This window comes from Plecotus auritus (genome assembly GCF_963455305.1).
Source record: "Plecotus auritus genome assembly, chromosome: 12".
NCBI lineage: Eukaryota > Metazoa > Chordata > Mammalia > Chiroptera > Vespertilionidae > Plecotus > Plecotus auritus.
This window is the reverse complement of record NC_137778.1, coordinates 1269552-1282037: the sequence shown is the minus strand read 5'-3', so window position 1 is coordinate 1282037 and position 12486 is coordinate 1269552. Positions and strand designations below refer to the sequence as shown.

The following is a 12486-nucleotide window of genomic DNA, read 5'->3' as shown; positions in this document are numbered from 1 at the left end:
AGAAGGAGAGCTGTGAGTGAGGCGTGCCAACACGAGGGCACACGTGCCCGAGGCTCATGCTCCCACAGCGTTGGTTTCTGTACTTAGAGCTTCAAACCACAGGCCCTGAGAGCTGAATGGACACGCAATAGTCACATAATGTGAGACTTTCACACTGTTAGTTCACACGCTCATGGGATTGGAATGCTCATACTACAGGCAGGAAACAAAGTCGCCCTAAGATTAATACTTACCCAAATGGTGAGTGATGAAACAGTAAAACTCACACTTACAATACTTTCATAATTCTGATACTAATGCCAACATTAAACCAAAAAATATATTCCAGGATGTTCATTGTCTGCCTTTGAAACAATGTAAGGCCAACCCTGCCCTGACTCGGTGGCTCTGGGGCCGTGCTTGGGAATTGCATGTTCCCCCAGAATGACCCAGAGGTGAGGAATCGGAGCAGAGGCATCAGCACGAACCACGTCCACCTTAATGAAGTATTTGTGGACGTGTATGCATGCGGGTAGTACGCACACAGACGTCTCCTCGCTTTGTCAGCTGACAGGGTTGAGGAGCAATGGCACCCCAGTAGCAATGAGCAAACTCCCCATGCAGACCTTGTGTCTAACACCATCGCCCCCACAGGCAGCAGGGTGCCTGGGCCGGGGCGGCTCTGGGACGGGGGCAGGAGACGGACAAGACGAGCCTGAACACTTCCCGTGTCGGAAGTTGAGGAAGCTACACCCACAAAATGGTGGGGGGGGGGGGGTCAAAGGGACCCAGAAACCAAGGAAAGATTCCCAACGGCCAAAGATGGGACCATATGCACAACGTGGACATCAGCTCTAGGATCTTGCTGTCTCCTCGGCACCTGGCAACCACCTGGCAACCACTCTCCTTCCGGGAGCTGGTGGTGTCGGAGACCAACAGCAGGCAGCGAGCGGTGCTAGTCTCTGACTGGCTCGTGTCGTAAGGTCCACGAGGTCCACCCGCGGGCCTTGCAGACTGTCCTTCTTTAAGGCTAAACAGTGTTCCGCTGCGTGGACACACACATGGCCCTTGCTCATTCATCGCTACTCACAGCGTGGCTTTGTGAGTAGCTCTGCGGGGACATGCGTGTGCCAGCCGCCCTCAGGCCCTCGTTGCTGTCCTTTTGGACAAATGCCCAGCAGAAGGATGGCTGGGTCACCTGGTGGTTTTGTTTTATTTTTATTTGTTAGGATCTTCCTAATGTTTCCATCGAGGCCGTGGCCCAGTGATCTTCCCAGGGACGCCGAGGAAAGGCCGGGCTCCTCGGCCGAGGGTGCTGAGAACGCCGCGCCGGCGCGGGCGGCTGGCCGGGCCCTGCTCCACGCGGACGCGACTCAGAACGGGAGCCGGAAACTGTAAGCCTTTGAGAAGGAAACAGGGAACAGCTCATGGCAGTGGTCTTGGCACTGACTGGATAGATGTCACAGCAAACGTACAGGCAACAAAAACAAACAAGTGGGAGGGCCCAGCAAACCAAAAGCTTCTGCCGCAAAGGAGCCGCCAGCAGGCCGAAAAGCGGCCTCTGAGACGGGAGCAAACCTCTGGGAACCAAACGTCTGCCGGAGATGAATTCCCAGAGCACGTGAAAGCGTCCACAACCCAACCGCCGAAAATGAAAATAAACGACCCGAGTGAAATAGGCTGAGGAGTTAAACAGACATTTCTCCAAAGAAGCCAGAAATGGCCAACAGATAATTCTAGATGCTCAGCATCAGCATCGCTAATCATCAGGAAATGCAAGTCCAAACCACAAGAAACGGCCTCAGACCTGTCCGGACGGCTATTGTTCAAAAATATACAAATAAAAGCACATGTAGGCAAGGGTGTGGAGAGAGGGGAACCCTGGAGCACTGTTGGTGCAATATTTTGTAAATAGCAAAACCTGGGAAGATTTCTCTTAGTGAGCTCCCACCCCTGGGACACGGCGGCGGGGGACGGGGGGCAATGGGGCGATGCTCTGGGAGCCTGGGGAACCCCGGCCGTCTGTCTCCAAACAGTTGGTGTCTGTGCGTCATGGCGGCAGTGAGTGTGCGTAGAGCGAGCGAGGTGACTGAGGACTGGTAGGGAGATGGATCACAGGAAGATGAAAGTGGCAGATGGGTGGATTATAGCTGGCAACAGAGAGATGATGGATGGCAGCTGGGTATTTAGACAGATGGGTAGATGGTGGCTGGATGGGTGGTGATGGAGAGTGGAGATTTAGATGTACAGGGAAGTGCGTTCGAGGCGTAGCTGTCAGAGTAACTTCATTTATTTGCAGACGCAGCACCGGGTCCACTCGGACACAGCATGGGGAGCGGTGGGCAGGGGAGCGGATCCTGGGGGCCTTTGTCCTAACAGAAGGGGAGCCCCGGCGCCTCAGTGGCCTCACACCCCTGGAGCAATCCCCCAGGCACAGCGCTCTTTCTCCCCGAAGTCTGAATATGAACAACCGTCTTTTCCTCTGAAGCTGAACCAGGAAACAGCCGAACCCCCCACGGCCGGCCCTCAGTCCTCAGGTGACAAGCTTCCACGCAGCGCATTTCACGTCGCATCCAGAGTGCACACATGCTCCGTCTGCTCACCCCGCCCCCCCATCAGGGAGTCCCCCCGCAACGGACAATTCTCAACTTTCCCAAAGGACCAGGGCGGGTGCCTTCGAACAGCAAACCCTCCCAGGACCTTCCGGCAGGAGCGTGCCCTAACCCAGGTTATCCTCCCAGAGCAGGCGTACCAGCATGGCAGCCGCTGGTCTCCCCAGATCTGAAAACCAGTCACCAACCCCCCGCAGGACCCTTCTCCCGAGCCCGTGGCGGGGCCAGAGAGGAAGGGCCTGCCCTCCAGGAAGGTCGCGTGGCCCCAGTGGGACCTCCACCTCCACAGATGGCCTCCCTGCAGGAAGGGCGGGCCTCGAGAGGCCATGGGAAGGGCTGAGGTAACAGACAGGGTCAGAAGCAGAGCCCCGGCCCGTGCGCCATGGTGACGAGGGCTTGGTGGGGGAACCAAGCATATTCTCACTCAGGGCATCAGGGTGTGGCTTTCCTTTCTGCTGAGTCATTTTCATTTCAGATTCAACAAAGGGGAAGAGGACGCGGGGAGGAATTAATACTCAGCAAACAAGTGTGCAGATGTGGGCCCGGTTTTGGCAGGAGATAGCCCCCAAACACACACACGCACACACGTGCACACACATGTGCAAACACCCATGCACATGTCCCATAGCTGCCCCAACATCCTCACGGTTTTTCTTGCTTTTCAAGTGTGTGATGAGGTCTCCTCACTCCCAGCTCTCCCTGGGAGGCCCGGCCCCTCCCTAGGTGTCCACGCTGCACGTGCCTGGTGACCTGAGGTGACCCTCACTGCTCAGAGGGGACGGAGCAGCCAGCCCCCCCTGCCTTGTGCTTCCCTCTGTCTCGCTCTCTCATCTGTAAGATGCAGACAACTAGAGCTTATCTGAGGCAGAGGGGGCAAGAGCTCCCAGTCTCCCGTGCCGCCGGGCATCATCACCAGCACGCCCCTCAGGCAGTGGGCACAGACCACGCCTGGGTGATGCCCTCTGCCTGTCATGCTGTCCACATGGAAGCAGAGGGGTCACACTTAACGCCCTCTCTGATGAGTGGGACGAGGGGAGGACAGAGGCAGGGGCCTTTTTCAAGCAGAGTGATCTGCTGCCTGCGCTGCAGTCCCGTGTCCCTGGGCTGAGACCCCGGACAGCCACTGAGCCTCGCTGGGCCAGCATCCTGGCTCCTTCCTGAATACTTTGCTCCGTCCCTGGACTGTCATCCTGCCCCTGAGCCCTGCCCACCTGCCCATCACTCCTCCTGGCCCTACAGACCCCGGGCACCTGGGCGGCGTCCCCACGGAGCCGGGAAGGTCAGCAGGAGGGGCTGCGGTCAGCGTGTTTGGCGATGAAGGAGGGATGCCCGTCCTCAAGGTCATAGAGCCGCCACCACGGGAGTTCGGACGGACCCGAGAGCCCGTCTTTCTCAGTCCTGTCTCGTCCAAGGTGAGGAAGGCAGGGGCCAGAGGCAGGTGGTCTCTCCAGGCAGCCCGGTCAGAGGTGGCAGGCCTGTCCCCGCCTCCCGCCTCCCGCCTGCCTGTGGCCTCAGCACGCCTCCCTCCTTAGGCCTGTTCGTCTCGGTAATGGCTTCTTTAAGCCAGAGTGAAATTCCCTGGACACCTGGGGTGGCTTTCAGGCGGGTGCACACTCTTGACACTGCCGTCGAGCCCGAGAATTGGAACCAGCCCCACCCCCCACCCCCCCCGCCCCCCGGAACACAGGCACAGCCGAGCATCGCCTCTGCGATAGGCTCACAGCAGGTGCTGCCACGGCTGGGCCTCCCAGAGGCAGTGCGCGCCCCCCCACACCCCCCACCCCACACCCCACTTTCATCTGAGGGCAGGCGCCCAGGAAGCCAGCTGAGGCCCAGACAGCATGGCCCTCAGGCTCCATGTGGGGGCGTGTGACCCCGTAGGCGCTGGCCCTCAGGCTGCTGGCTACTTGGCACAGGCCTCGTCCGTAGGGGCTCGGAGCCACTCGGGGGCCTGGCGATGTCTCTGTCACCGAGACACACGAACCCGCCAGAGCCTCAGGGAGAGGGGCCCTGCTTTCTGTCCCCGCAGGAGGCCCACAGAGACCTTCATGTGACCCGCTTGGGCCTCCTGAAGGCGAGTGCTCGCCCAGTGCCGGGGCCACCGACAGTCCCCCCTCGTCTGAGGCGCCAGTGGACGCAGGGCCACCGACAGTCCCCCCTCGTCTGAGGCGCCAGTGGACGCAGGGCCACCGACAGTCCCCCCTCGTCTGAGGCGCCAGTGGAGAGCACTTCCTACAGACACCCTGCGATGTGGGTGGGAGCAGGGAACGGTGTCACCGGTGAAACCAAACGGGGCGGGGGGGTAGGGGGGAGGAGGGGCGGGCACCAAGGAAGGGCCGCAGCTACGGTGAGCCGGCAGCACGGTGCTGTGAGGGCGGGAGGGCAGGGGACAGGGAGCGGGTGCCGCCTGGGCCTTGAAGCCACCAGGTGCCCGCACATGGCCGAGCGGGGCCCAGGGCAGCGCAGGGCAGGGAGGGTCTGCGTGACGGAGGGCTGGTGGCCTTGGACTCGGACAAGCTGGAAGGCCCCCTTAGTGAGGATATAAAATTACACACACGGTCGGGTCAGCCTCCCGGGGTCGCAAGCAAGTGGGAGGAGAGGTGGGCACCTCAGCACTGGGGGTGGCACCACGCAGACCGAATGCTGGCCCGCCGCACTCGCCAGGCTGTGCCTGAAGCAGCAGGCCCGCGGCCCTTGACGGCTGGGTGCCCTTGTTGGTTGGAGAGGTGGGCATGGAGCACCCCGGGTCCACTCCTCCCTGGCGCCATGATCCACTGGCCTTGCTTCCAAACTGCCGGGCTCAGCGCCAGGCCACTGCCTGTCCCGAAGACGGCCCGCCCACGGCCCAGGCTGCCCTGCGCCTCAACGAGAGTCCCGTGGCTTCCATGCGACAGCACAAAGCCCGTGGCTGCCCGGCTCCTTGCACGGCCCGCCCAGGCCCCAGAGGAGGAGAAGCCACGCCGGCCCTGCAGTAGCCCCTGGCCGCACTGGAGTGAGCGTCGCATGGCCACACACTGCATGGGAGGGAATGTCGCTGTGGCCACACACTGCATCGGGAGGGACTGTCGCTGTGGCCACACACTGCCTGGGAGGGAATGTCGCTGTGGCCACACACTGCCTGGGAGGGAATGTCGCTGTGGCCACACACTGCCTGGGAGGGAATGTCGCTGTGGCCACGCGCTGCCTGGAAGGGAATGTCGCTGTGGCCACACACTGCCTGGGAGGGAATGTCGCTGTGGCCACACACTGCCTGGGAGGGAATGTCGCTGTGGCCACACGCTGCCTGGGAGGGAATGTCGCTGTGGCCACACACTGCCTGGGAGGGAATGTCGCTGTGGCCACACACTGCCTGGGAGGGAATGTCGCTGTGGCCACACGCTGCCTGGGAGGGAATGTCGCTGTGGCCACACACTGCCTGGGAGGGAATGTCGCTGTGGCCACACACTGCATCAGGAGGGAATGTCGCTGTGGCCACGCACTGGGCCTGTCAGGGAGGGCCAGGTCACTCCGGGACAGAGGCCCAGCTGCAGTGATTGGACCAGCAGAGAGGGCAGGCCCATGCCCCAGGCTGCAGGAACCTGTCCTCACCCCTGGGACACGGACAGGCCGAGGAGTCCAGCCAAAGGCCTCATGAGAAGGAGGCCAGTCCCGGGCCTGGGAGGCACCCGCACTCCGTTGGGATGGAGCCGTGGGCAATGTGGAGGGGACAGTCTCCCTCGGGCTTCCCCGTGGCCGGCGAGTCTCAGGGCACCTGCTGCCCCCACAAGGCAACTGGAAGCAGCATCTGTGCTGTTCGGCTCCCCCGCAGAGCCCCCGGGGCCCTCACACTCTGGGAACGGCCCTGACAGCTTGGGGGCCTCCGCAGACATCCCTGGAGTGTGACTCTGGGTGAAGGGGCCCCACAGATGAGAAGCAGGCCCGTGCTGCCCCCACAAACCTAGCTCCCGTGCTCAGCACCCTGGACCCCGCAGATTCGGAAATGCCCCTCCGAGGTGCCTCTGCCAGGGAAGGCAGTGGCAGAGACGTGACAATATTGTGGGTTTAACAGCAACACATGGGCGACCCTTCCCCAGCTCTCAGTTCCTTCCCGATCACAATGTTTGTCAGACATGTACACATGAACACACATGCACACACCCACATGCTCACGCACACACATGCACCAGGACAAAGGCAGGAAGGTCTGAAGTCAGTGCAGGACCCTCCTCAGCAGTAACTGTGGGGACGCCCATCTGGCGTCCAGACCGTGGCAGACGGTGTCACAATCTCACAGGGACCCCAGCAGCTCCCAGGGGGTCGGAGGAGGTTTGGGGAGCTGGAGACGTGGGCAAGGCTGGGGCTGGGAGGAGGGACGTGAACACTGGGGCCGGAACACCTGGGACACCTGGTCCCCAGCCCCCGGGCCTGTTGGGACTCATGCTGTGAGCGCCTCGGGCCGCCCCTGCCACCGAGCGGAAAGAGGAGCGGAGTCGACGGCCGGCAGGTGCGCAGACTCTGTTCCCTTCCGCTGCCGCCACCTCGGTCTCAGGAAGGAACTCAAGTGGACTGTGGCTGTGGGGCAAGTCCGCCACCCGTGGCATGGCTGGTGGTCAGAACCATTCATTTTCCACCTGGTCCCTTCCGCACTCACACCACCACCCTCCCACGGGGACCACGAGCAAGCAATCTCACCGCCCCCCCGCCCAGCTCCTCACCGTGTCAATCACCTTCTACCATGGACCGGAAGCTAATTTTTTCATACGACTCAGTCTTGTTCCATTTTTACCCACTTGCATGGTGCTGCCTGTATTAGCACATTACAAACACACTGCGACCAGGGACTGGGCCGGACGCCCGCTGCAGGGACCGCGGCACCCAGCATTGATGCTTTACATATTGGAACCACCTTCACAGACACCCCGAAGCCCCACTCCCCAGCTCCATCCCTCAGGCCTCACTCGTCTCTTCCCCTAAACACATGCCTACTTTCCAAAGGAGCGAAGGCTATACACACACGGCAGCCAGCAGCCACTGACCTTCTGCACGCCAGCAACGTGATAGGTGGCAAAGAGGAAAAGATGTGTGCACACATGTGCACACACATGTGCACAGTGCAGGCACACACCACACTCACATGTGCACACCCAAACATGCGCGTGTATGCGCATACGTGCACGCACACATGCACACACGATACATGCACACGTGCACACACGATGCACGCACACACTATAGATCAGAGACGCCACCCTACGTCCCTTTCTCTGCCGGCTGAATGCTCGGTGGAAACAGCCTCTGCGCGGCTGCTCCTCTGAGGGTGGGACCGTGCAGCACCCGACACTGCCCTGGGACCCCCGTCCGCTGCAGAGCCTGCAGGGCCCTGCCCTCCGGACCACGAGCAGTGGCGTCCTCTGACTAAAACCCGCAGCAGAGAACAGAGTACGGTCGCGAGTGAGAGGATGGGAGGCGTGAGGCTGACGGGTTAGGAGGCAACATTGAAAGTGCACGTCAAAGCAGCTACTTTGTAGCCCCATAAACTACACACTCCGAGAGCAGCGGGCACGGGCGCGGGCGCGGGAGCTGGGCGGGGGCCGCACATGAATCGCTTGGGGGGCATGGCCACACGCCAGGGACTATGGCTCTATGTGCGGGGGCCTCGTGGGCTCACTGGTCCGTGAGGCTTCCCAGCTGGAGGGAACAGGGGCCTGAGAGTCTGTGTTTGCTGCAGCTGATGGGAGAGGCAGGCAGCCCACAGGAAAAGGGAAAGACTGACCCACCAGGAAGGAGGGAGGGCCACGACCCACAGAGCCTGGATAGGCCGAGCGAGCCAGCGGCGAGCAGTGAGGCCGGAGGCGGGGCTGTGCTGCGGGAGGAACACAACGGGCGCCCCCGCGACCCCCAGTCGGCGTGCTGACACAGCGGCCACGCCGCCTTGCGTTCCCTGCGCGCGTCGTCTGGCCGGACTCAGTGGCCACGTGGCAGGTGAGGACAGCGCTCTCTCTGCAGCGACCCTGCTCAGGGCGGCGCTCAGCTCCCCCGGAAGTCAGAGCTGGAGGGCAAAACGGATCGCCTTCCCAAAACACTGCAGCCAGCCCTGTGCAGCTGCAAGAACGAGGTCTCCTGGGGTCAGGCATGAAGCCCGCTGCTCAGGTGTCTACCTCCGTCCAGGGAGGCTGCCTCTGTCCGCGCCCTCCCAGGGCCTGACCCCCAGCCCTGATCTGCCTCGGCGTCCGTCCTGAGACGAGCAGGAGCGGGAGCTGATGCTGTCCAGCGCGTGTCCCGCCTCATTTCCTGGCAAATGCGTGGGAGACAGAACCCGGGGAGGAACATGGCTTAAGGCCCGCCATCCAGCTCCCTCCCCTGCTCACACCGCAGTGTGAGGCGAGGACGCTGTCCTGCCCTGACAGTGGGGCCGCGGCCTCTGGCTAAGTCCTCGGAGCTGCATTTTCTCAGGAGCACGCCTTCCAACGGCTGTCACACACCCGACCCAACGTGAGTCCTGGGCTCCCAGTGCTTCTAACACTTTGGAGAGAATGTGTATTCAACCCACGTGGTACACGTATTCAATGTACTTTCAATGGGTGACTGCCGGCCACACGGCTCAGCCTCTGCGGGGAGCCCTGCGTGCACCCGGGGTCCCAGCCAGCAATGCCAGGAGGACGACCGAGGGCTCAGAGTCTCCGTATCGTCCGGGAGCCCCAGGGTCCCAACTGCCCGAGGACAAACGGTCCCCAGGTGTGAGCCTCTGGGACGGCCCTGGAGTGGCCACATGATGCCCAGCACCTGGGTCCCTGGAGAGGAATGTGGCACAGATGTGAGTGTCCAGATGGGTCTGGGACTCTAGGCCAAGCGTCTGCCACAGCGAGAGGCCCCGCTCGGGGCTGACACACTCCCCACGGTGGCGGGAGTTGTGTCTCGGGCAGCCAGGGCGCCATGGCTGAGATCCAGCGAGGGCCCAGCTGGCTGCAAACAGAAAGCCGTGCCCGCAGGTGAGAGCCCGCAGGTGAGAGCCCGCAGGTGAGAGCCCGCAGGGCCAGCATCGAGAACCTCGTGAGCAGCTCAGAGCAAGGCCACGGTCCCCCAGGGTGGACCCCCCTCTGCGGCCGTGCAGTCCAGGGGCCGCCGCGGGAGCAGCCGTGCTGTCTGGAGATGGCTGGGCTCGCAGCCGGGCGCGGCACCGGAGTGGAGGAGCCCCGACGCTCGGTAGGGGAAGAGGCCTTTCTGAGTGTTCGCTGCGCATTCGCAGGTGCAGACTTCTCCTCCTGAGGACGTCACGTGGAACTGGTCTCAGCCTCATGTGCGCCCAGCAGTAAAACCAAACCCGGGCCTTCATGTGGACAAACTCGGTGGAAATAGTAAGTGACTCACGTGGAAAGGAAACAAATGACCTCACAGGAGTGAGTTCTGCTTTTGTTTTCTGCTCTGAGTGAGCCAAACAGACACGGGCACGGAGAGACAACGCTTGGCGGGGACAGTCACGTCGCACAGTCCTCCAGCCAGTCTCATGGCCGACGCGCCTACGAGTGGGCAAGCCCCGTGAGAGCCAGCGGCTCCGTGACACACGGAAGCCTGGGTTTTCAGCACAGACATCACCGCGGGGACGGGCGGCATGTCCAGACTCCGCGCAGAACCAGGCGTGGGGCTGGGGCTTGGCGCCCGGCTGCTGGGAGGTGGTTCCTAGTTCTTCCAAACGCTGCGTCCACCTCCACATCTTCTAGGAGGAGCACTCCACCAGCAGCCCCGTCCACGGATTCTGTGGCTCACACCCAAGGGGCAGGCGGAGGTGCTTCGCCCAGGGGCAGCCTCCAAAGGCTGTGCGCCCACCCCCTCCCCACGGTGGCGGGAGTTGTGTTCCGCGCAGCCAGGGCGGGGTGGGGCCCGCGAGCAAGGAGAGGGCACAGGGGCTGCTGGGGACCAGCCACAGGGCATGGAGATTGGCAGCTAAGTCAGGGCCTCAGGTCCAGAAGTCGGGACATGCAGGCAGGGCAGGCAGCTGCAGACTCTTGGGGAAGAGGAGAGGAGGGAGGGAGAAAGGAGGGGGAGAGGGAGGGGGAGGGGGAGGGGGAGAAGAGAAGGCGAGAGAGGGGGGAAGGGGGAGGGGGGGAGGGCCTCCCTGAAGGCAGTGGTTTGGGCCCCAACCCAGAGGGTGGGCTGCCAGCTGCTACTCCGGCTGGGCCTGGGAAGGTGCTCGCCTGGCGCCCAGCAAGCGCCCAGCAAATGGCCCCGATCGGTGTCTTTTCAGACCCCGCCTTGCGTGGCCATGGAGGCCGGGATGCAGGCCAGTGGCTCTGCTTGGCCCTGAGCCCCTGAAACGGGCCCCGGAGAAGGAAACCGAAGGGAAGGAGTCCCAGCCAAACAACACGCCCGCGGCCGAGCCCACGGAGCGGCCAGGAGGGGCCAGGAGGGGCCACGGGAGTTGGCCGGCTGCTTCCTCTCTGTGCCCCCGGTTCCCAGTCTCCCCAGGAGGGGGCTCCGCTCCAAGCACACTCACCCCACCCACACCAGACACCTTTCATGGAGCCCGCTCGGAAGCCTTTTCCACTCGGTGATGGAGGTGCTGGTACCCACAGGCCCGGCGCACACAGCTATGCAGCCCGTGTCCCATGTCCCCACACACACAGCTGTGCCCCCCGTGTCCCCACACACACAGCTGTGCCCCCCGTGTCCCCACACACACACACACAGCTGTGCCGCCCGTGTCCTGTGTCCCCACACACACACACACAGCTGTGCCGCCCATGTCCTGCCTCCACACACACACAGCTGTGCCGCCTGTGCCCTGTGTCCCCACACACACACAGCTGTGCCGCCCGTGTCCTGTGTCCCCACACACACACACACAGCTGTGCCGCCCATGTCCCGTGTCCCCACACACACACAGCTGTGCCGCCCGTGTCCCGTGTCCCCACACACACACAGCTGTGCCACCCATGTCCCGTGTCCCCACACACACAGCTGTGCCGCCTGTGTCCCGTGTCCCCACACACACACACACAGCTGTGCCGCCCGTGTCCCGTGTCCCCACACACACACAGCTGTGCCGCCCATGTCCTGCCTCCACACACACACACACACAGCTGTGCTGCCCGTGTCCTGTGTCCCCACACACACACAGCTGTGCCGCCCATGCCCCGTGTCCCCACACACACAGCTGTGCCGCTCGTGTCCTGCCTCCCCACAAACACACACACAGCTGTGCCGCCCGTGTCCCGTGTCCCCACACACACACAGCTGTGCCGCCCGTGTCCTGTCTCCCCACACACACACAGCTGTGCCGCCCAGGCCCCGTGTCCCCACACACACAGCTGTGCCCCCCATGTTCCCCCCCACACACACAGCTGTGCCGCCCATGTCCCGTGTCCCCACACACACACACAGCTGTGCCACCTGTGTCCTGCCTCCCCACACACACACACACACAGCTGTGCCGCCCGTGTCCCGTGTCCCCACACACACAGCTGTGCCGCCCGTGTCCCATGTCCCCACACACACAGCTGTGCCGCCCGTGTCCCGTGTCCCCACACACACACAGCTGTGCCGCCCGTGTCCCGTGTCCCCACACACACAGCTGTGCCGCCCGTGTCCCGTGTCCACACACACACACACACAGCTGTGCCGCCTGTGCCCCGTGTCCCCACACACACACACAGCTGTGCCGCCCGTGTCCCGTGTCCCCACACACACACACAGCTGTGCCACCCGTGTCCCGTGTCCCCACATGCACAGCTGTGCCGCCCAGGCCCCATGTCCCTAACCAGCCTGCCTGCAGTGGCCTATCTCCAGCGGCCACCCTCAGGTCTTTCCTGTCCCCAGCTCTCGGGTAGGCATGTCGACCACAGGGCTGAGCCCTGTCTCCCGTGACACCCTCGCCACACGGTGGCCGTGGGCCTGCACCCCGTCGGAACAGCCTCTATCT

At 62.9% G+C, this 12486-nt stretch overlaps 1 protein-coding gene across 1 annotated transcript in view; it reads right to left on the bottom strand.

Annotated features, from left to right (window-relative positions):
• The window catches only part of DDR2 (discoidin domain receptor tyrosine kinase 2), a 67099-nt gene that overhangs the window by 38906 nt on the left and 15707 nt on the right, over positions 1-12486 (bottom strand). The window lies entirely within an intron of this gene.